General features: G+C 47.4%; 1 long non-coding RNA gene across 1 annotated transcript; it reads right to left on the bottom strand.

Annotated features, from left to right (window-relative positions):
- Positions 1-7,584: 7,584 nt before the first annotated feature.
- LOC309334251 lies at positions 7,585-22,610 on the bottom strand. The gene is made up of 3 exons (XR_014152965.1): positions 22,497-22,610; positions 12,301-12,331; positions 7,585-7,656 (listed from the first exon to the last, which is right to left on the bottom strand). It is a non-coding gene; the product is annotated as an uncharacterized lncRNA (long non-coding RNA).
- Positions 22,611-22,855: the final 245 nt, after the last annotated feature.

Genomic DNA, 22,855 nt, shown 5'->3' with positions numbered 1-22,855 from the left:
TAGATTTGTCTGGCAGGGCAAGAAGCCTAGAATAAAATTTAAGATACTTACTGATGCAAAAGATAGAGGTGGATTTGCCCTGCCGGACCTTAAGTTGTATTATGAATCAGCAGCTTTTTGCTGGCTGAAAGAATGGCTGCTTCTTGAGAACACAGACATTTTAGACATAGAAGGTTTTGATAATGTTTTTGGGTGGCATGCATATTTGTGGTATGGCAAGGTTAAAGCACATAAGGCATTTAAAAACCATATTGTCAGAAAAGCACTGTTTAATGTCTGGATAAGATACAAAGACTTACTTGAAAACAAGACCCCAAGGTGGCTATCACCTATGGAAGCGAAGGCTCTGAAAAAACTTAATATGGAGGCCAAATTATTGGGAAATTTTGGAACAGGAGGGTGACAAACTGAAATTGCAGTTATGAGAAGCTTAAAGATAAGGTGCGAGACTGGCTTCATTGTTTTCAAATAAGGGAGGAGAAATAATTTGGATAAAAAAATTGGTTTCCAGGTTGAAAAATCAAAACTAGAAACAGAACTGTTAGAACCCAAAGCTAAGACACTATCAAGAATGTATAACTTGCTGTTGAAATGGAACACTGAGGATGAAATGGTAAAATCTGCTATGATAAAATGGGCACAAGATATTGGACATAACATTTTGCTTGCTGACTGGGAGCAGTTGTGGACCGCAGGCATGAAATTTACGGCATGCAATGCCTTAAGAGAGAATATTATGAAAATGATGTACAGGTGGTACATGACCCCAGTCAAGATTGTAAAAATTTATCATTTGCCCAATAATAAATGCTGGAAATGTAAAGAAAATGAAGGTACATTCTTTCACCTTTGGTGGACGTGCACTAGGATTAAGGCTTTCTGGGAGATGATCTATAATGAAATGAAAAAGGTATTTAAATATACTTTTCTGAAGAAACCAGAGGCCTTTCTCCTGGGCATGGTCGGTCAATTGGTGCCAAAGAAGGATAGAACTTTCTTTATGTACGCTACAGCAGCAGCAAGAATACTCATCGCAAAGCATTGGAAGACACAAGACCTACCCACCTTGGAAGAATGGCAGGTGCAAGTAATGGACTATATGGAAATGGCGGAAATGACTGGCAGAATCCGAGATCAGGGAGAAGAGTTGGTGGAAGAAGATTGGAAGAAATTTAAGATTTATTTACAGAAACATTGTAAAATTTTTGAATGTTGATGACGTTGAAATGAATTGAAGTAGTTCTAGTAACAAGGTAAAATAAGAATATGCAAGAATGGATTGATATTAGAAAATTTTGAAGCTATAATATGTGAGGATAAATAACTAAGGATAAATTAAGAGGTATGAATTTGCTGAACCATTTTTTAAAAAATAATACAAAAAAGGGAGGTGCGAGGAAGTCAGGAAAATAACTTAATGAATGGTGAGAAATTAAAAAGAGGGATTTTTTATTTTTCTTTTTTCTTTTTTCTTTTTCTTTTTATGTTAAATTTAAATTTTTGTATTTCTGTATTTTTGTGTTTTTGTATTTCTCCTGTTTTTTTGTTTATTGTTTATTGTCTTGTAACTTTCTCTTTGTTAAAAACTTAATAAAATATCATTTAAAAAAAAGAAAAGAAAGAAACTTACTCAGTAGCCTCTTCTGAAACCACAGTCAGACCTGCAGCAGGAGGAGAAACACAAATAGAGTTACATCTCCAATATGGACCAGGATCAGACATCCAGGGAAGCATCCTGGCTCTTTTACCACACTTAATATCATAGCAACAGTCAGCAGCTGCCTAAGCATGGCTGGGGTCTAGAATGGGCTAAGGCAATCTGTGATGGGATGATGAGCTGCTTGTGCGTAAAAGCTTAGTCCCTCAGAGTTTGCCCAGATTAGCAAAGTTCTGTCTGTAGCGGAGCCCCTTAAGCATGGCTCCCTCAATCGCTGGCAGAATCCGACAGTGGGCGTTTACGGAATCTACTCCAGCATAAAAGCTCCTTGACGGAAACGCGTCGTCTGGATTCTCGGCGCGACAGTTTCCGGCGAGGAGTGGGTGTACCTATGGGAGGTCCTGAGACTTCTCCGCTGTTTTCGCTAGAAGACTCCCTGAGCCATTCCTTCGCCTCCCTCTCTCTCTGATCTCCCACTCTCCCCCTGCTGGTGCCTTCCTCCACTGCTGAGTCTCTCCTGGCTTCTGAGAGCCCCTCCACCACCTGCCTTTCCGATGGCAGTTCCCTGACATCCACCTCCCCTCCAGGGCCCCCTTCACCCCCTCCCGCCCCCTCCCCTACTGGCGGTGAGGATGGAAAACCCCGGAAAGAGCCCTCCTCCTCGTCGGAGTCTATTCCCTCTTCCAGCCCTGATTCTGGGAAACCTTCAAACTCCTCTTCCTCATCAGTGGTGCCGAAGTGTTCCCTCCTGAACCGTGCCACGGGCTGAGGTTTCCTTGGGAACCGTTGATGAAACGTTTCTATTAAAACCTCGTCATTGACCTCCTCTGCCGGTACCCATGTGTTTTCTGACTCCAGTTCCCCTTCCCATTCTACCAAATACTCCACCTGATTCCCTTTCCACCTGGAATCAATGATTTCTGCCACATGCATGTTGTGTTCCCTTTCTTCTATGACTGGTGTTTGAGTAACCTCCCTCTCACTTCTCCCCCACTCTCGCCCTTCTCGGTACGGCGACAGTAAGGACTTGTGAAATACTGGGTGCAGTTTCATGTGGTTGGGCAACCTGAGTTTGAATGCTACCGGGTTGACCTGTTGTATGACCTCAAAGGGTCCCAGCCGTTTGGGTCTCAATTTCTTACATCCTCCCTTGAACGGCAGTCCTTGGGTGGATTGCCACACCCGGTCCCCCACCCTTATGGTTTCACCTTCCCTTCTGCTTCTGTCTGCTTGCTTCTTGTATTCTTCCTTGGCCCTCTCTAAGTTAAGCTGGAGTTGCCGGTGGATCGCTTCCATCTCTTCAACAAAGTGTTCCGCTGCTGGCACACTCCATCTCTCCCCTCCTTCTCCAGGAAATGCCCTGGGATGACACCCATAATTAGCCAGAAAGGGACTTATCCCTGTGGACACATTCTCCGCGTTGTTGTAGGCAAATTCTGCCAGGGCCAACTTATCTACCCAATCATTTTCTCTGTCATTTACATAACATCTCAGGTATTGTTGTAAAATCCCGTTTGCCCTTTCCGCCTGCCCATTTGTTTCTGGGTGTCGGGCAGTCGAAAAATTGACTTCTACGTGCAGTAAGCTCATGAGCTTCCTCCAGAACCTGGAAGTAAATTGTTTCCCTCTGTCTGAGACCACCCTCAAGGGGGCGCCATGCAACCTGAAAATATGCTTTACAAACAACTTGGCGGTTTCTTCCGCTGTGACTGCGTGTGAACAGGCTATAAAATGGCACATCTTGGTTAATAGGTCTACCACCACCATGACAGCTGTTTTCCCTTTGGATTTTGGCAGATCCGTCATAAAATCTATGGATACTGCCTCCCATGGCCTTTCTGGTGTGGGTAATGGTTCCAATAGCCCTGCTGGTGCCAGCCTCTCCCCTTTTGCTCGCTGGCACGGGTCGCACCCCCTAACATATTCCCGTACATCTTCCCTCACCTTGGGCCACCGAAACTCCCTGGTAACCAACCACATGGTTTTGTGTTGACCGAAGTGCCCCGCTGTGGGGCTGTCGTGCAATTGTTTAAGTACCCGACCCCTCAATTCTCCTTCCGGTATGTACAGTGCCCCCTTGTAATACAACGTTCCGTTCCTTTCCTCAAACCCTCCTGTGTTCTCTCCCCCTCCCCGGAGTCCTCTGAGTTTATCTTGGGCGTATTCATCGTTCTCGGTTCCCTCTACCAGTTCTCTTTGCCCTACCAATGCCCCCCCACACACCCAGTGGTCCTCGGGAATGATATGTCTCTCCTCTGGCGCTCCCTCTCCCTCTAAATACTCTGGTTTTCGAGAGAGAGCGTCCGCTCTGACATTCTCCTTCCCCGGCATGTAGCAAATTTCAAAATGGAATTTGGAGAACTCCTGGGCCCATCTCACTTGTCTCTGGTTCAGTACTCGGGTAGTTCTCCAGTATTCTAGATTTTTGTGGTCGGTGCGCACTTGGACCTTGTGCTGCGCTCCATTCAGCAAGTGTCGCCATTTCCGGAACGCTTCATGAATGGCGAGTAGTTCTCGGTCGTACACGGTGTAGTTCCTCTCGGATTTGTTCAACTTCCGCGAGAAGAAGGCACACGGTCTCCATTCTGACGTATCTTTTCCCGGCTGTAGAAGCACCGCCTCCACCGCTCGGTCTGATGCGTCAGTCTCCACTCTCATTGGTTGCTGTAGATCCACGTGCAAAAGTTGTTCTTCCGACGCAAACGCCTTCTTTAATCTTTCGAACGCTCGCTGCGCCTCTTCCGTCCAGACAAATTTCTTCTTGCTGCTGAGACAATCAGTGATGGGCGCCGTTAAGTGGGCAAAGTTCTTGATGAACTTCCGATAGAAGTTTCCGAAGCCTAGGAACCTTTGCACGTCCTTCTTAGTTTTCGGTGTCTTCCATTCCAGTACCGCCTGCACCTTGCTGGGATCCATGGCCAATCCCTGGTCTGACAACCGGTACCCCAGGAATTCCACCTCTCTGGTATGAAACTGACACTTCTCCAGTTTCACCCACAGCTGGTTTTCTTGCAGTCTGCTCAGTACTTCTCTTACATCTCGCACATGCTGCTCCTCATTCTCTGAGTACACCAGGACGTCATCTAAGAACGCTACACAGTTCTTGTAAAGCAATGGTCCCAGGACGTGATTCATGAACGATTGAAAACAGGCCGAGCCCGCCTGTAGACCGAAGGGCATAACGAGGTACTCAAAGGCCCCTAAGGGGGTGAACATCGTGGTTTTCCACTCGTCTCCCTTTCTCATACGTATCAGGTTATACGCCCCCCTTAGGTCCAGCTTGGTAAAAATTTTCCCTTTCCTCACCCGGGTCAAAAAGTCATCGATTCTGGGCATGGGGAAGGTCACTGGTTCTGACACTGCATTTAGGGCCCGGAAGTCCACAACCAATCTGGGTTTATCAGTGTTTTTTTTGTCCACAAAGAACACTGGGCTGCCCCCCACCGCTCTTGACTCTCTGATGAAACCTCGCTTGAGGTTTTTGTTAATGAACTCCCTTAACTCCTGCATTGCATACAGCTTGCCCACTGGCAGTTGTGCTCCTGGGAGTAAGTTAATTTGACAGTCAACGGGTCTGTGCGGGGGCAGTTTATCTGCTTCTCTTTCGCTGAAGACGTTAACCAGGTCGGCGTATTGTCGTGGTACCTTCCCTTTATCAGCTACTTCCATCCTTGCTAGGGTGGCCTTGGCTCCCACCTGGGCTTCCCCTTCCTTGCAGTGTGCCAGGCAATGCGCTGACCCAAATGAGACTACCCTCTGGTGCCATCCCACTAGCGGATCATGCAGCGCTAGCCAGCTCATCCCCAAAATAATGGGCGCTCCTCCCAAGGTGGCCACATTAAACGCTATCAGTTCTGTGTGTCTTGCCACCCTCATTATCATTGGGACAGTCTGTTGGTTAACTTCTCCCCCCAACAGCTCCCTCCCATCAATCGTGGTCACCTGCAAAGGGTTACTTAAAGGGATAGTCTGCATCTGGTGTTCGGCTGCAAACTCCTTACTCATAAAATTACAGGAGCTGCCTGAGTCCAATAGCGCCTTTATCTTTAGTGGGTGTCCGTTTGGCAGCTCTAGCGACACCTCTATTACAAGTGCTGGTCTTGGGGGTTCCGGCACGGGCACATTCACTGCTCTTTGGCCTGGCTGCTGTGCCCCGATGGTGGCAGCCAGGCGTTGGCTTTTACTTGCTCCTTAACTCCCTCCTCCTCCCCCCCAACAGCTCCCGCCATCCCTTGCCATTCCTTCCTTTGCGGGCAGACTCTGGCAAAGTGACCTGGCTGTTGGCAGAGAAAACATTTCTAGGCGCTCTTTCCCTCCTTCTTCCGCCCTTCACTGGGGTTTGAAACTGCGCGCGCGCGCGCTGTTCCAATTTCCATCGGCTCTGCTGGCGGGGAATGGTGCTCAGGAATCTCTGGAATGCGGAAATTCCTCCAACGTTCCCCCTTCCCTTCCCACTTCTCCAAAGCTCTCGCCTCCTGGCGTGCTCCTATGGCCAGCGCGGATTTAGTCAGCTGGTCTATAGACCTGGGCGCCCGGGAAAGTTCGTCCTTCACCGCCGAAGATAGCCCTTCTTCGAACAGCATTTGTATCGGTTCCACCGACAATTCCCATCCCAATTTATGGATCAACATGGTGAACTCAGTCCAGTACTCACGGACAGATCGGCTCCCCTGTTTACACGCCATTAACTGCCTGCGCACCACTCCCTGCTCAATCTCGCTGGAAAACATCAGATCCATGGCGCGAAAAAACTTCCTTGAGTCCTTTAGGGCGTCATTATTAGCTGCCATCAGGGGCCTCACCCAGTCTTTCGCCCCCCCTTCGAGATGGCCAATCACAAACGCTACCCTCGATTCCTCATCAGGAAAGTCATCAAACTGCAGATTGAGGGCATATTGCATCTCTGTCCTAAAGGCTTGATAGTTCCTGGGATCACCCCCAAACTTCTGCACCAATCCTGGCACCTTCCTTGTGAGTGGGGTGGTTTTTCCCTTTTCTGCATCCTGAGCCCTCCTCTCCTCGAGCCTCACCGTTTGCAGCGCTAGTTGGACCTCCAACACCCTGTACCTTTCTTCCAGGCTTGGACCTGCTCCAGCTCCTCCTGCGGCTCCGGCTCCGGTTGGGTTGCTCATGATGCCTCCTCTTGCACAAGCGGCTTTCAGAGACTGTCGGATTGCTGTGATGGGATGATGAGCTGCTTGTGCGTAAAAGCTTAGTCCCTCAGAGTTTGCCCAGATTAGCAAAGTTCTGTCTGTAGCGGAGCCCCTTAAGCATGGCTCCCTCAATCGCTGGCAGAATCCGACAGTGGGCGTTTACGGAATCTACTCCAGCATAAAAGCTCCTTGACAGAAACGCGTCGTCTGGATTCTCGGCGCGACAGTTTCCGGCGAGGAGTGGGTGTACCTATGGGAGGTCCTGAGACTTCTCCGCTGTTTTCGCTAGAAGACTCCCTGAGCCATTCCTTCGCCTCCCTCTCTCTCTGATCTCCCACTCTCCCCCTGCTGGTGCCTTCCTCCGCTGCTGAGTCTCTCCTGGCTTCTGAGAGCCCCTCCACCACCTGCCTTTCCGATGGCAGTTCCCTGACACAATCGTTCTCAGATTGATAGACTGTTGCATACTTCCAAAACCCCCCAAATTTTCTGCCCATTCCCAGGTATTCTGCTGCAAGGTGAAACCATAATACTGGAAGGAAGGAGGGAAAACAGAAAGAAAATGTAATGCTTATCTCACATTATTGAAACTTACTAGTTAGAGACGTTACAGCCTCACCGGATGTTTGTGGCCTTTGTTCCGAATCCTCTGAATCAATCTCTTCCTGACCCTCCTGCATAGTGGGAGTACTTTTTCTCCTTTGGGGTGGTGTTGCTCTTAGATACAAGTCTGCAAGACGTCTCTCATTAGCGGGGATGGCTACTATGGGTATCGGACCTCTGCTTAAATGAATACGTGGATTCAGTTGGGGACTATCTTCGATTCTAAAAGTTGGGAAAGCTTGAGATCTAGTAAGACAAGAAAAAGAGGTTTGTTTGCATTATCTTTATTGATTTGCAATTTTTTAGGCTAAAGACTAGAAGATGAGCAACTACTCTTTCTCTTTGATAACCTGGTCAAAGAAACACCTTGTCAGGAATGCAAAGTGGATCGAACTCATTGCATGCCATATCTGGAATACAATTGACTAAAGCCCAACAAACTGCCACTTACCCTTCCATGCAAAAGAAAAAGTCAGGCTATCAGAACAAACCAAATAAAATAATTTCTTTCTAGACACACGGCAAAAATTGAGCCATAAGTATTTATTGAGTCAGTGTTGCAATGGACAACCGTGTAGTGAAGAATGGATTTTTAAGGGAGTCTTTCTGGGGTGCATGTGTTAGGAATTGCTATGCCCTCATATGCTGAGGCACAACATGGGGAAACTTATCAATGTCAATTGAACGGCAGGCATGCTTTAAATTTGCAAGGAGGGATTAAATTTTTTTTATTGAATTTCAAACTTTTTTAAAAAAAAGTTGCATAGTCCCTCCATTACTTTCTGTTTGCACACGGTGGCAGTGAACTGTTGGAACACGAGGAAAGCTGCAGGCTGTGGAAGTGTGCATCACAATCGGGCTCACAGTAAAAGCGACTGCACGGAAGCAGCATCAATATTGTCCACTTCTTTTGCATAGACTTTAAGTGAAGAAACTTACCCAGAAGCCTCTTCTGAAGCCACACTCAGACCTGCAGCAGGAGGAGAAACACAAATAGAGTTACATCTCCAATATGGACCAGGATCAAACATCCAGGGAAGCATCGTGGCTCTTTTACCACACTTAATATCATACATGTAGCAGCATTCCGCAGCTGCTTAAGCATGGCTGGGGTCTAGCATGGGCTAAGGCAATAGGGCTCAGATTGACAGACGGTTGCATACTTGCAAAATCTTTTCCTGTGGCTTTTTGCCAATTCCTCTGACACGTAGTGGCAAGAGTCTCGAACTAAGGCTGGGCAGACCAGGGTCCACAGCCTCACTAGGCCTTGAAGCTCACTGAATGCCGAGTCACTGCCTTTCAGCGTGGTAGTGGGAATAAATGGGAGGGAGAAGAACTATGTACCGCCCCTTGAGGACTTGGCAGAGCAACGGTTCCACAGTAGCTTCACTTCTCTCAATCACATCAAATTGATGCATTGCTCCAAAGTGCAGAAGACCTGCTTGGCTCAGAATTGGGGATGGGCAGCAAGGATCGGACACTTTAGCAGCATGTTTCTGTCCCAAGAACCAAGAATATGGCTAAGCGGTTAAGGATAGGGGTGAGTTTTCCCTCATGAATTTAAGGCTTGAACCACATAATTCATAATAATAAATAAGAGCGGGGGAGGGTGAATAGGGAGCGGGTGTTTCAAGACCAAATCTTGCTGTGCTTGGGTTAAATTATGCAATTACATCCACTTCCATTTTAAATCACTACTTTGGCCCTGTAGGACATTAGAGGCTATACGGAAAGTTTTCAGGCGTGTAAAGAAACCTCAAGAAGAACCCCAAAAAGAAAGAAACTTCTGCTCTCCATTCCCAGTTAGTCTGCTGCAAGGAGTTGCATAACACTGAAAGAAAGGAAGGAAGGAAAACAGAAAGAAAGAGAATGTAATGGTTATCTCACGATATTGAAACTTACCGGTCGGACTCCCCATGGGTGTTTCTGGCCTTGGTTCCTGAGGCAGATTCTGTATATTGGTCTCCATGTTCAATTCTGCCTCAGACCTTTCAGTACCAGAGATTACAACAGTGGGCATCGGTCCTCTTGTTGAAGGAGTGCTTATTTCCTGGTGGGGAGCATCTAGGATTCCAGAGTATGAGGCCCTCTGAGATGTCGCAGGATGCAAAGCTGAATCATCCATTGCAGTAGCTTGATCCAGTTGAGATGTTTGGGGCTGAGGACTAGAAGATGTCTCTGGCAACCTGATAAAAGAAACATCTTGTCAGGCATGCAAGGTGGGGAAGACATATGTGGATCAAACAGCCACTTACTCTTCCATGCAAGAAAAGAAGTTAGGCTGTCAGAACAAACCAAATAAAATAATTTCTTTATAGACACAGGGCAAAAATTGAGCCATAAGTATATATTGAGTCAGTGTTGCAATGGACAACCGTGTAGTGAAGAATGGATTTTTAAGGGAGTCTTTCTGGGGTGCATGTGTTAGGAATTGCTATGCCTTCATATGCTGAGGCACAACATGGGGAAACTTATCAATGTCAATTGAACGGCAGGCATGTTTTAAATTTGCAAGGAGGGAGTAAAAAACTTTTTATTGAGTTGCAAACTTCCAAAAGAAAAAAAGTTGCATAGTCCCTCCATAACTTTCTGTTGCACAAGGTGGCAGTGCACTGTTGGAACATGAGGAAAGCTGCAGGCTGTGGATGTGTGCATCTCGAATGGGCTCACAGTAAAAGCAACTGCACAGAAGCAGCGTCAATATTGTCCACGTTTTTTACGAAGACTTTAAGTGAAGAAACTTACCCAGTAGCCTCTTCCGAAGCCACAGTCAGACCTACAGCAGGAGGAGAAACACAAATAGAGTTACATCTCCAATATGGACCAGGATCAAACATACAGGGAAGCATCGTGGCTCTTTTCCCACACTTAATATCATACATGTAGCAGCATTCTGCAGCTGCCTAAGCATGGCTGGGGTCTAGCATGGGCTAAGGCAAAAGTGCTCAGATTGATGGACTGTTGCATACTTGCAAAATCTTTTCCTGTGGCTTTTTGCTAATTCCTCTGACAGGTAGTGGCAAGAGTCTCAAACTAAGACTGGGCAGACCACGGTCCATAGCCTCACTAGTCCCTGAAGCTCACTGAATGCCGAGTCACTGCCTTTCAGCGTGGTACAGTGGTGCCCCGCAAGACGAACGCCTCACAAGACGGAAAACCTGCTAGACGAAAGAGTTTTCCATTTTGGAGGCGCTTCGCAAAACGAATTTCCCTATGGGCTTGCTTCGCAAGACGAAAATGTCTTGCGAGTTCCTGCGGGTTTTTTCCTCTCCCCCCCCCTTTTCCTAAGCCGCTTAACAGCTAATCGCTAAAAGCCGCTAAACCGCTAATAGCGCTAATCCGCTAAGCTGTCAATGGGCTTGCTTCGCAAGACGAAAAAACCGCTATACGAAGAGCCTCACAGACCAGATTAATTTCGTCTTGCGAGGCACCACTGTAGTGGGAATAAATGGGACGGAGAAGAACTATGTACCGCCCCTTGAGGACTTGGCAGAGCAACGGTTCCACAGTGGCTTCACTTCTCTTGATCACATCAAAGTTGATGCATCACTCCAAAGGGGCAGAAGACCTGTTTGGCTCAGAATTGGGGATGGGCAGCAAGGACTGGACACTTTAGCAGCATGTTTCTGTCCCAAGAACCAAGAATATGGCTAAGCGGTTAAGGATAGGGGTGAGTTTTCCCTAATGAATTTAAGGCTTGCACCACATAATTCATAATAATAAATAAGAGCGGGGGAGGGCGAATAGGGAGCGGGCATTTCAAGACCAAATCTTGCTGTGCTTGGGGTAAAATTATGCAGTTATATCCACTTCCATTTTAAATCACTACTTTGGCCCTGTAGGACATTAGAGGCTATACGGAAAGTTTTCAGGCATGGAAAGAAACCTCAAGAAGAAGAACCCCAAAAAGAAAGAAAGAAAGAAACTTCTGCTGCCCATTCATAGTTAGTCTGCTGCAAGGAGCTGCATAATACTGAAAGAAAGGAAGGAGGAAAAAAGAAAGATAGAGAATATAATGGTTATCATACGATATTGAAACTTACCGGTCGGACTCCCCATGGGTGTTTCTGGCCTTGGTTCCTGAGGCAGATTCTGTATATTGGTCTCCATGTTCAATTCTGCCTCAGACCTTTCAATACCAGAGATTACGACAGTGGGCATCGGTCCTCTTGTTGAAGGAGTGCTTATTTCCTGGTGGGGAACATCTAGGATTCCAGAGTATGAGGCCCTCTGAGATGTCGCAGGATGCAAAGCTGAATCATCCATTGCAGTAGCTTGATCCAGTTGAGATGTTTGGGGCTGAGGACTAGAAGATGTCTCTGGCAACCTGATAAAAGAAACATCATGTCAGGCATGCAAGGTGGGGAAGACATATGTGGACCAAACCGCCACTTATTCCTCCATGCCAGAAAAGAAGTCAGGCTGTCAGAAGAAACCAAATAAAAAAATTCTTTACAGACACAGGGCAAAAATTGAGCCATAAGTATTTAATGAGTCAGCGTTGCAATGGACAACTGTGTAGTGAAGAATGGATTTTTAAGGGAGTCTTTCTGGGGTGCATGTGTTTGGAATTGCTGTGCCCTCATATGCTGAGGCACAACATGGGGAAACTTATCAATGTCAATTGAACGGCAGGCACGCTTTAAATTTGCAAGGAAAGATTAAAAAACTTTTTATCGAATTGCAAACTCCCCCCCCCCAAAAAAAAGGTTGCATGGTCCTTCCATAACTTTCTGTTTGCACACGGTGGCAGTGCACTGTTGGAACACGAGGAAAGCTGCAGGCTGTGGAAGTGTGCATCACAATCGGGCTCACAGTAAAAGCGACTGCACGGAAGCAGCGTCAATATTGTCCACGTCTTTTGCGAAGACTTTAAGTGAACAAACTTACCCAGTAGCCTCTTCTGAAGCCACACTCACACCTGCAGCAAGAGGAGATACACAAATAGAGTTACATCTCCAATATGGACCAGGATCAAACATCCAGGGAAGCATCCTGGCTCTTTTACCACACTTAATATCATACATGTAGCAGCAGTCAGCAGCTGCCTAAGCATGGCTGGGGTCTAGCATGGGCTAAGGCAATCGTTCTCAGATTGATAGACTGTTGCATACTTTCAAAACCCCCCAAAATTGCTGCCCATTCCCAGCTAGTCTGCTGCAAGGTGAAACCATAATACTGGAAGGAAGGAGGGAAAACAGAAAGAAAATGTAATGCATATCTCACGTTACTGAAACTTACTGGTTAGAGACCTTACAGCCTCCTCGGATGTTTCTGGCCTTTGTTCCGAATCCTCTGAATCAAACTCTTCCTGACCCTTCTGCATAGTGGGAGTACCTTTTCTCCTTTGAGGTGGTGTTGCTCTTAGATACAAGTCTGCAAGACGTCTCTCATTAGCGGGGATGGCTACTATGGGTATCGGACCTCTGCTTAAATGAATACGTGGATTCTGCTGGGAAATATCTTCGATTCTAAAAGTTGGGAAAGCTTGAGATCTAGTAAGACAAGAAAAAGAGGTTTGTTTGCATTATCCTTATTGATTTGCAATTTTTTAGGCTAGAGACTAGAAGATGAGCAACTACTCTTTCTCTTTGATAACCTGGTCAAAGAAACACCTTGTCAGGAATGCAAAATGGATCGAGCTCATTGCATGCAATATCTGGAATACAATTGACTAAAGCCCAACAAACTGCCACTTACCCGTGCATGCAAAAGAAAAAGTCAGGATGTCAGAACACACCAAATAAAATAATTTCTTCCTAGCCACAGGGCAAAAATTGAGCCATAAGTATTTATGGACAACTATGTAGTGAAGAATGGATTTTTAAGAGAGTCTTTCAGTGGTGCATGTGCTTGGAATTGCTATGCCGTCATATGCTGAGGCACAACATGGGGAAACTTATCAACGTCAATTGAACAGCAGGCACGCTTTAAATTTGCAATGAGGGATTAAAAAACATTTTATTGAATTGCAAACTTTCAAAAGACAAAAAGCTGCATGGTCTCTCCATAACTTTCTGTTTGCACAAGGTAGCACTGCACTGTTGGAACATGAGGAAAGCTGCAGGCTGTGGAAGTGTGCATCACAATCGGGCTCACAGTAGAAGCGACTCCACGGAAGCAGCATCAATATTGTCCAGCTCTTTTGCAAAGACTTTAAGTGAAGAAACTTACCCAGTAGCCTCTTCCAAAGCCACAGTCAGACCTGCAGCTGGAGGAGAAACACAAGTAGAGTTACATCTCTAATATGGTCCATGATCAAACATCCAGGGAAACATCCTGGCTCTTTTACCACACTTAATATCATACATGTAGCAGCATTCTGCAGCTGCCTAAGCATGGCTGGGGTCTAGCATGGGCTAAGGCAATAGAGCTCAGATTGACAGACGGTTGCATACTTGCAAAATCTTTTCCTGTGGCTTTTTGCCAATTCCTCTGACACGTAGTGGCAAGAGTCTCGAACTAAGGCTGGGCAGACCAGGGTCCACAGCCTCACTAGGCCTTGAAGCTCACTGAATGCCGAGTCACTGCCTTTCAGCGTGGTAGTGGGAATAAATGGGAGGGAGAAGAACTATGTACCGCCCCTTTAGGACTTGGCAGAGCAACGGTTCCACAGTGGCTTCACTTCTCTTGATCACATCAAAGTTGATGCATCACTCCAAAGGGGCAGAAGACCTGCTTGGCTCAGAATTGGGGATGGGCAGCAAGGATTGGACACTTTAGCAGCATGTTTCTGTCCCAAGAACCAAGAATATGGCTAAGCGGTTAAGGATAGGGGTGAGTTTTCCCTCATGAATTTAAGGCTTGAACCACATAATTCATAATAATAAATAAGAGCGGGGGAGGGCGAATAGGGAGCGGGTGTTTCAAGACCAAATCTTGCTGTGCTTGGGGTAAAATTATGCAGCTACATCCACTTCCATTTTAAATCACTACTTTGGCCCTGTAGGACATTAGAGGCTATACGGAAAGTTTTCAGGCATGGAAAGAAACCTCAAGAAGAAGAACCCCAAAAAGAAAGAAAGAAAGAAACTTCTGCTGCCCATTCATAGTTAGTCTGCTGCAAGGAGCTGCATAATACTGAAAGGAAGGAAGGAAGGAAAACAGAAAGAAAGAGAATGAAATGGTTATCTCACGATATTGAAACTTACCGGTCGGACTCCCCATGGGTGTTTCTGGCCTTGGTTCCTGAGGCAGATTCTGTATATTGCTCTCCATGTTCAATTCTGCCTCAGACCTTTCAATACCAGAGATTACGACAGTGGGCATCGGTCCTCTTGTTGAAGGAGTGCTTATTTCCTGGTGGGGAACATCTAGGATTCCAGAGTATGAGGCCCTCTGAGATGTAGAAGGATTCAAAGCTGAATCATCCATTGCAGTAGCTTGATCCAGTTGAGATGTTTGGGGCTGAGGACTAGAAGATGTCTCTGGCAACCTGATAAAAGAAACATCTTGTCAGGCATGCAAGGTGGGGAAGACATATTTGGATCAAACCGCCACTTACTCTTCCATGCAAGAAAAGAAGTCAGGCTGTCAGAACAAGCCAGATAAAATAATTTCTTTATAGACACAGGGCGAAATTCAGCCATAAGTATTTACAGTGGTGCCCCGCAAGACGAACGCCTCGCAAGACGGAAAACCCGCTAGACGAAAGGGTTTTCCGTTTTGGAGGCGCTTCGCAAAACGAATTTCCCTATGGGCTTGCTTCACAAGACAAAAATGTCTTGCGAGTTCCTGCGGTTCCCCCCCTTCCCCCCCTTTTCCTAAGCCGCTAAGCCGCTTATCAGCTGATAAGCCGCTTAACAGCTGATCGCTAAAAGCCGCTAAACCGCTAATAGCTCTAATCCGCTAAACTGTCAATGGGCTTGCTTCGCAAGACGAAAAAACCGCTATACAAAGAGCCTCACGGAACGGATTAATTTCGTCTTGCGAGGCACCACTATATTGAGTCAGTGTTGCAATGGACAACTGTGTAGTGAAGAATGGATTTTGAAGAGAGTCTTTCTGGGGTGCATGTGTTTGGAATTGCTATGCCCTCATATGCTGAGGCACAACATGGGGAAACATCAATGTCAATTGAACGGCAGGCACACGCTAAATTTGCAAGGAGAGATTAAAAAACTTTTTATCGAATTGCAAACTTCCAAAAGAAAAAAAGTTGCATGGTCCCTCCATAACTTTCTGTTTGCACACGGTGGCAGTGCACTGTTGGAACATGAGGAAAGCTGCAGGCTGTGAAGTGTGCATCACAATCGGGCTCACAGTAAAAGCGACTGCACGGAAGCAGCGTCAATATTGTCCACCTCTTTTGCAAAGACTTTAAGTGAATAAACTTACCCAGTAGCCTCTTCCGAAGCCACACTCACACCTGCAGCAGGAGGAGAAACACAAATAGTTACATCTCCAATATGGACCAGGATCAAACATCCAGGGAAGCATCCTGGCTCTTTTACCACACTTAATATCATACATGTAGCAGCAGTCAGCAGCTGCTTAAGCATGGCTGGGGTCTAGCATAGGCTAAGGCAATCGTTCTCAGATTGATAGACTGTTGCATACTTTCAAAACCCCCAAAATTTGCTGCCCATTCCCAGCTAGTCTGCTGCAAGGTGAAACCATAATACTGGAAGGAAGGAGGGAAAACAGAAAGAAAATGTAATGCATATCTCACGTTACTGAAACTTACTGGTTAGAGACCTTACAGCCTCCTCGGATGTTTCTGGCCTTTGTTCCGAATCCTCTGAATCAAACTCTTCCTGACCCTCCTGCATAGTGGGAGTACTTGTTCTCCTTTGGGGTGGTGTTGCTCTTAGATACAAGTCTGCAAGACGTCTCTCATTAGCGGGGATGGCTACTATGGGTATCGGACCTCTGCTTAAATGAATACGTGGATTCTGTTGGGAAATATCTTCGATTCTAAAAGTTGGGAAAGCTTGAGATCTAGTAAGACAAGATAAGAGGTTTGTTTGCATTATCCTTATTGATTTGCATTTTTTTGGGCTATGGGACCACCTCTCCTAGTATGTCCCACAGAGGAACTTACGGTCTTCAAACAAAAATGTTGTGTATTGAGTCAAAGGATTTTATATCTGTATTATTATTGTCTGTAATTGCATTAGGGTAAAGTAACTGCCTTTTGGTTCCAGAGGGTACAGCTACTATTGGTTCATTTAAGCTGCTGTATTTGGATCCTCTGTCTTATTGGTTGCCTCCAAAAGGCAGGACTGTGATTGCCTGATATTGTTCCCTCCAAAATGTAACCTTTCTAGCTAGTTCCCTGTCCCTATAAATGTAGCTCTCCCCTCCTCAGGTTTCAGTCTTGTTGCGTTAATAAAGAAGTGTTACTAGAGAACTGTCTCCAGCATATTATGTCAAGAGAGCTGAAATCACAAACCCCACGTCACAACAACTGGCGACGAAGGTGGGATCCTGAATGCTGAAGAGCGGTTAAATGCAGCCCTGCCTTAGAGTCCGGATTGTAGCTAAGAACAAGACTCACTGGCCAGCTGAGAAGACGACCCTGCCCACAGGACAATGGAGAGTCCAAGGGTATTGGAGCCCTTCCAGCCATCAGAGCCCCACACGTGGGAAGACTACGTTGAACGCTTCGAGTTCTTCGCAGTGGCTCAAGGGATCACCGATGCCAGCAAAAGAAGGGCCACATTCCTGAGCTACTGTGGGCCTGAGACCTTCAAGCTGGCCAAGGCATTGCTTGCCCCAGCGAAGCTAAGTGAGACATCTCTCAAAGATATTCTTGCCTGCCTAACAAGCCATTTAGCGCCTACTGAGACCAAGATGGCCCGGCGGATGGAGTTTCATAAGAGGCAGCAGCGTGCTGGGGAGTCTGTATCTGCATTTCTAGCTGAACTGCGGAAGCTCACTCAGCACTGCGACTTCCAAGATCTGGAAGAGACTCTCCTGGATCGGTTTGTCGGTGGTCTGAGCAGCAAGAAAGCCAGAAGACGCATCGTGGCTAAAGAAGAGGTTACCCTTGCTTCAGCCTTGAAGGAGGCCACCGCCATGGAGAATTATGAAAGAGAGGAGCTTGATGCCAGTCGCAGGGCCCCTAAGCCACAGATAGAAGTTTTACATGCCATGGACGAGCTAGAGGCTACTCCGAGCCAGAGCCCAGTTCGTGGGGTCAAGTCAGTGCGTCAGGCCTGCACAGTGCACAAAGATCACCGAGGCAGGTGCCCTGGTTGTGGCGGAAACCATGAGCGGAAGAGTTGTCGTTTCCGGGATGCTATGTGCCGGACGTGCGGAAAGACAGGTCACATCGCCAGGGTCTGTAGATCGGCGGCGTTGGGAGCAACAGGAGCACCTAGACTGGAGCATCGCAGATCGGCCACAGCAAAGCATGTTCTAAAGGACTGCAACTATGTAACGGAGATCAACGGGAGGGTCGTGCAGTTTCCAGCGCAAGGCAAGGCACACGTCAAGGTGAAGATTGAGGGTCAGCTGTGCGACATGGAGGTGGACTCCGGATCTGGATTCACTATCGTGTCGGACCAGACCGCGAGGACATTCTTCCCCAGGGGTAAGTTGCCTCCTCTGGAGCCCTTCCCGGCAACTTTGCAGTCATACTCAGCGGGCCGCATCCATGTCATGGGAATGTGTGCCGTGAGAGTACAGTTCCGGGACAAACAGGCGGTACTCAAACTGGTGATTGCGAAGGGCAGTCGCCCCAGTCTCTTGGGCACTGACTGGTTTCCCGCCCTGGGACTGAGTATATCAGGGCTTAATTCAATCCAAACCTGCCCCGAGATGAGCGAGGCATTATACAAAGAATTTGCTGGTCTCTTTAATGGAAAACTGGGTTGTTATAAAGGGCCCCCAGTTGACTTCGAATTGGACCCTGGGGTGGCCCCAATCCGACTCAAACCAAGGCGAGTGCCATTTGCACTGCAACCGAAGATCAAAGCAGAGCTGGATAAATTGGTCAAGCAGGGAGTTCTCTCACCCGTGGACTCCGCTAAGTGGGAGACTCCAATCGTCACGCCCCTTAAAGCAAATGGGGAAGTCAGGATCTGTGCTGATTACAAATGTACTATCAATAAGGCACTCGGGAAATTCATACCCCATTCCAGTCGTATCACATCTGTTGGCTAAACTGGCTGGGGGCAAGGTGTTCGCCAAACTTGACCTGGCACAAGCTTACCAACAGCTGCCAGTAACCCCACAATCAGCGGAAGCACAGACTATTGTCACACATAAAGGGGCGTTCAGAGTTAACAGATTACAATTTGGAGTTTGTGTGGCCCCAGGGATTTTTCAAGGGCTCATGGAACGCCTGTTAAGAGGTCTGCTGGGGGTCTTGCCATTTTTTGATGACGTTCTGATTGCTGGAAAAGACCCACAGGAACTGGTTGCGCGTGTCCGTGCAGTGTTGCTCAAGTTCAAGGAGGTGGGGTTGCAACTAAAAAAGGAAAAATGCAGTTTGGGGGTGCCAACTGTGGAATTCTTGGGGTTTAAAATTGATGCATCAGGCATCCACCCCACAGATGCTAAGGTTAAGGCCATCATCGAGGCACCACGACCACAGAACAAGACGGAGTTGCAGTCATTCCTGGGACTTATTAACTTTTATCATTCGTTCTTACCCCAGAAAGCTTCGGTAGCTGAACCATTACATAGACTGTTGCAGAAAAAGAATGTGTGGCGATGGGGGCAGGAGCAGCAGAAGGCTTTTGACTCCTTGCGAGGAATGCTGAGTAGCAAGAGCGTCCTTGCTCATTATGATGAATCGAAGCCGCTGGTCCTGGCATGTGATGCCTCTCAATACGGCCTGGGGGCGGTGCTGAGTCATAGGGAACCGGATGGGTCGGAAAAGCCCATCTCTTTCTATTCCCGTACGTTGTCGCCCACGGAGCGCAACTATGCTCAAATTGACAAAGAGGCGCTTGCAATTGTGGCAGGAATCAAAAAGTTCCATGATTATGTGTACGGTCGTCATTTCTCCATTGAAACGGACCAGAAACCACTGTTGGGGTTGTTCAACCCGATCAAACAAACGCCACCAATTCTCTCCCCCAGAATGTTGCGTTGGTCTATATTCCTGAACGGATTCCAGTACACCTTGACCCATGTGCCGGGGAAACGGTTGTGCCACGCTGATGCGCTGAGTCGATTGCCCCTTCCTGGCGGGAGCAATGAGGATCCTGCTCCAGCGGAGCACATAATGATGCTGGAAACACTTCCGGGGGCTCCTGTAACGGCTACTGATATTGCTGAGAAAACGAGGAAAGATGCTGTTCTCTCCCGTGTGCTCACTTGGGGGGGGAGGGGGTGGCCAGGTGGTCCGCATGAAGACAAATTCAGGCCTTATGCGACAAGGCAGCACGAGTTATCCATGCATAAGGGTTGTCTCCTGTGGGGAGATAGGGTGATCATCCCAGCACCACTGAGAAACAGGGTTCTTGAGATGCTTCACATGGGACACCCGGGAATGGTCAGGATGAAGTCGCTAGCCCGATGTTATGTGTGGTGGCCTGGAATGGACCAGAACATAGAGCAATGGGTACGAATATGCAAGGCATGCCAAGAGGTGCGGCCAGAAGTGGCCAGAGCACCAGTTCACTGGTGGGAGCAGTCCAGATCTCCCTGGAGCCGGCTGCACTTAGATTTTGCTGGGCCATTCCAGGGGAAGGTCTTTTTGGTTATCGTTGATGCATATTCCAAATGGTTAGAAGTGGCAATGGTCCCTAGCATGGCATCAGCTGCCGTAATCAAGGTGTTGAGGCAGCTGTTTGCAACCCATGGGTTACCGGAGACCATTGTATCAGATAATGGGGCAGCTTTCGTATCCCAAGAATTCAAGGCATTCTTGGCTGATAACTTCATAAGAGGGGTCACATCCGCGCCCTTTCACCCATCCTCCAATGGGCAGGCGGAGCGCATGGTAAGAACAGCCAAAGAATCCATTGCGCGCTTAATGGAGGGTAACTGGTCAGCTCGCATCGCGCGAATGTTATTTTTGCAGCATGCGACGCCGTGTACTGCGACGGGCAAGTCGCCAGCTGAGCTGCTCTTGGGTAGAAGATTGGTAACGGTGCTGGATTATGTCCACCCGGATAAAATGCCAAACCGTAATTCAAGAGCAAACCCCCAGGCTGAGACTGACACAACAAGGTATTTCGCCCCTGAAGATCTGGTCTGGGTGAGGAACTATTCACGAGGTTCACGGGGGGTGGCTGGTGTGGTCACCCGGGCTAGTGGACCTGTGTCCTATTATGTGACCTTGGAAAATGGGCAAGTTTGGAAGAGACATATAGATCAGCTGAGGCGCCGGGCGCTCAGCAGGGAGGAGTCTGATAATTCATCCCTGGCTAACGACGCAGAGCTGCAAGACCAGACTGAAAATGGCCCAGAGGTGCAATCACCAGGGGCTTCAGCAAATGAACCAGGGTCTGCTAGTCCTCAGGATGACGAGGTACAGGTAGGGGACCCTGAGATGTCTGGGACTCCATCTGTTCCTGACGAAACCCCTATAGCAACCCCCCTACCACAGGTGACACCCAATCCAGAACCGGCAACACCTGTTGTCAGGAGATCAAGTAGAAGTTGTAGGACCCCACAGTACCTGAGAGATTACGTCTGCTGTGCTCACTAGGGGGGGAGGGGTGTTGTGTATTGAGTCAAAGGATTTTATATCTGTATTATTATTGTCTGTATTTGCATTAGGGTAAAGTAACTGCCTTTTGGTTCCAGAGGGTACAGCTACTATTGGTTCATTTAAGCTGCTGTATTTGGATCCTCTGTCTTATTGGTTGCCTCCAAAAGGCAGGACTGTGATTGCCTGATATTGTTCCCTCCAAAATGCATCCTTTCTAGCTAGTTCCCTGTCCCTATAAATGTAGCTCTCCCCTCCTCAGGTTTCAGTCTTGTTGTGTTAATAAAGAAGTGTTACTAGAGAACTGTCTCCAGCATATTATGTCAAGAGAGCTGAAATCACAAACCCCACGTCACAACAAAAAACATCCTGAAGGTCCCAGGCCACAGAGAGGTTAGGCTGGCCTCAACTAGAGCCAAGGCTTTTTCGGCTGTGGCTCCAATCTGGTGGGACACTCTGTCACAAGAGACCAGGGCCCTGCGGGACCTGACATCTTTCAGCAGGGCCTGCAAGACGGAGCTGTTCTGCCAGGCCTTTGGTCGGGGTTCAGTCTGACTCCCTCTCCCCTTTCATAAGAACTTGCATGAAAGTGGCCTCCCAATTTTTCTCACAGGTCCATATAAGTTCAGCACAAACAGTAGGGCCTGGTGAGCATTGTCTAGCTCTTTTGCAAAGACTTTAAGTGAGGAAACTTACCCAGTAGCCTCTTCCGAAGCCACACTCACACCTGCAGCAGGACGAGAAACACAAATAGAGATACATCTCTAATATGGACCATTCAGGGAAGCATCCTGGCTCTTTTACCACACTTAATATCATACACGGAGTAGCATTCTGCAGCTGCCTAAGCATGGCTGGGGTCTAGCATGGGCTAAGCCAATCGTGCTCAGATTGATAGACAGTTGCATAATTGCAAAATCTTTTCCTGTGCCTTTTTGCCAATTCCTCTGACAGGTAGTGACAAGAGTCTTGAACTAAGACTGGGCAGACCAGGGTCCACAGCCTCACTAGGCCTTGAAGCTCACTGAATGCCGGGTCACTGCCTTTCAGCGTGGTAGTGGGAATAAATGGGAGGGAGAAGAACTATGTACCGCCCCTTGAGGACTTGGCAGGGGTGAGTTTTTCCTCATGTATTTAAGGCTTGCACCATATAACTCATAATAATAAATAAGAGTGGGGGAGGGCGAATAGGGAGTGGGTGTTTCAAGACCAAATCTTGCTGTGCTTGGGGTAAAATTATGCAGTTACATCCACTTCCATTTTAAATCACTACTTTGGCCCTGTAGGACATTAGAAGCTATACAGAAAGTTTTCAGGCGTGGAAAGAAACCTCAAGAAGAACCCCAAAAAGAAAGAAACATCTGCTCTCCATTCCCAGTTAGTCTGCTGCAAGGAGCTGCATAACACGGAAAGAAAGGAAGGAAGGAAAACAGAAAGAAAGAGAATGTAATGGTTATCTCACGATATTGAAACTTACCGGTCGGAATCTCCTTGGGTGTTTCTGGCCTTGGTTCCTGAGGCTGTATATTGGTCTCCATGTTCAATTCTGCCTCAGACCTTTCAGTACCAGAGATTACCACAGTGGGCATCGGTCCTCTTGTTGAAGGAGTGCTTATTTCCTGGTGGGGAGCATCTAGGATTCCAGAGTATGAGGCCCTCTGAGATGTCACAGGATGCAAAGCTGAATCATCCATTGCAGTAGCTTGATCCAGTTGAGATGTTTGGGGCTGAGGACTAGAAGATGTCTCTGGCAACCTGATAAAAGAAACATCTTGTCAGGCATGCAAGGTGGGGAAGACATATGTGGATCAAACCACCACTTACTCTTCCATGCAA

Source organism: Podarcis erhardii (genome assembly GCF_964252035.2).
Source record: "Podarcis erhardii genome assembly, chromosome: Z".
NCBI classification, from domain to species: Eukaryota; Metazoa; Chordata; class Lepidosauria; order Squamata; family Lacertidae; genus Podarcis; species Podarcis erhardii.
Note: the sequence above shows the minus strand (reverse complement) of the source record. Positions and strands in the feature narration are given on the sequence as shown.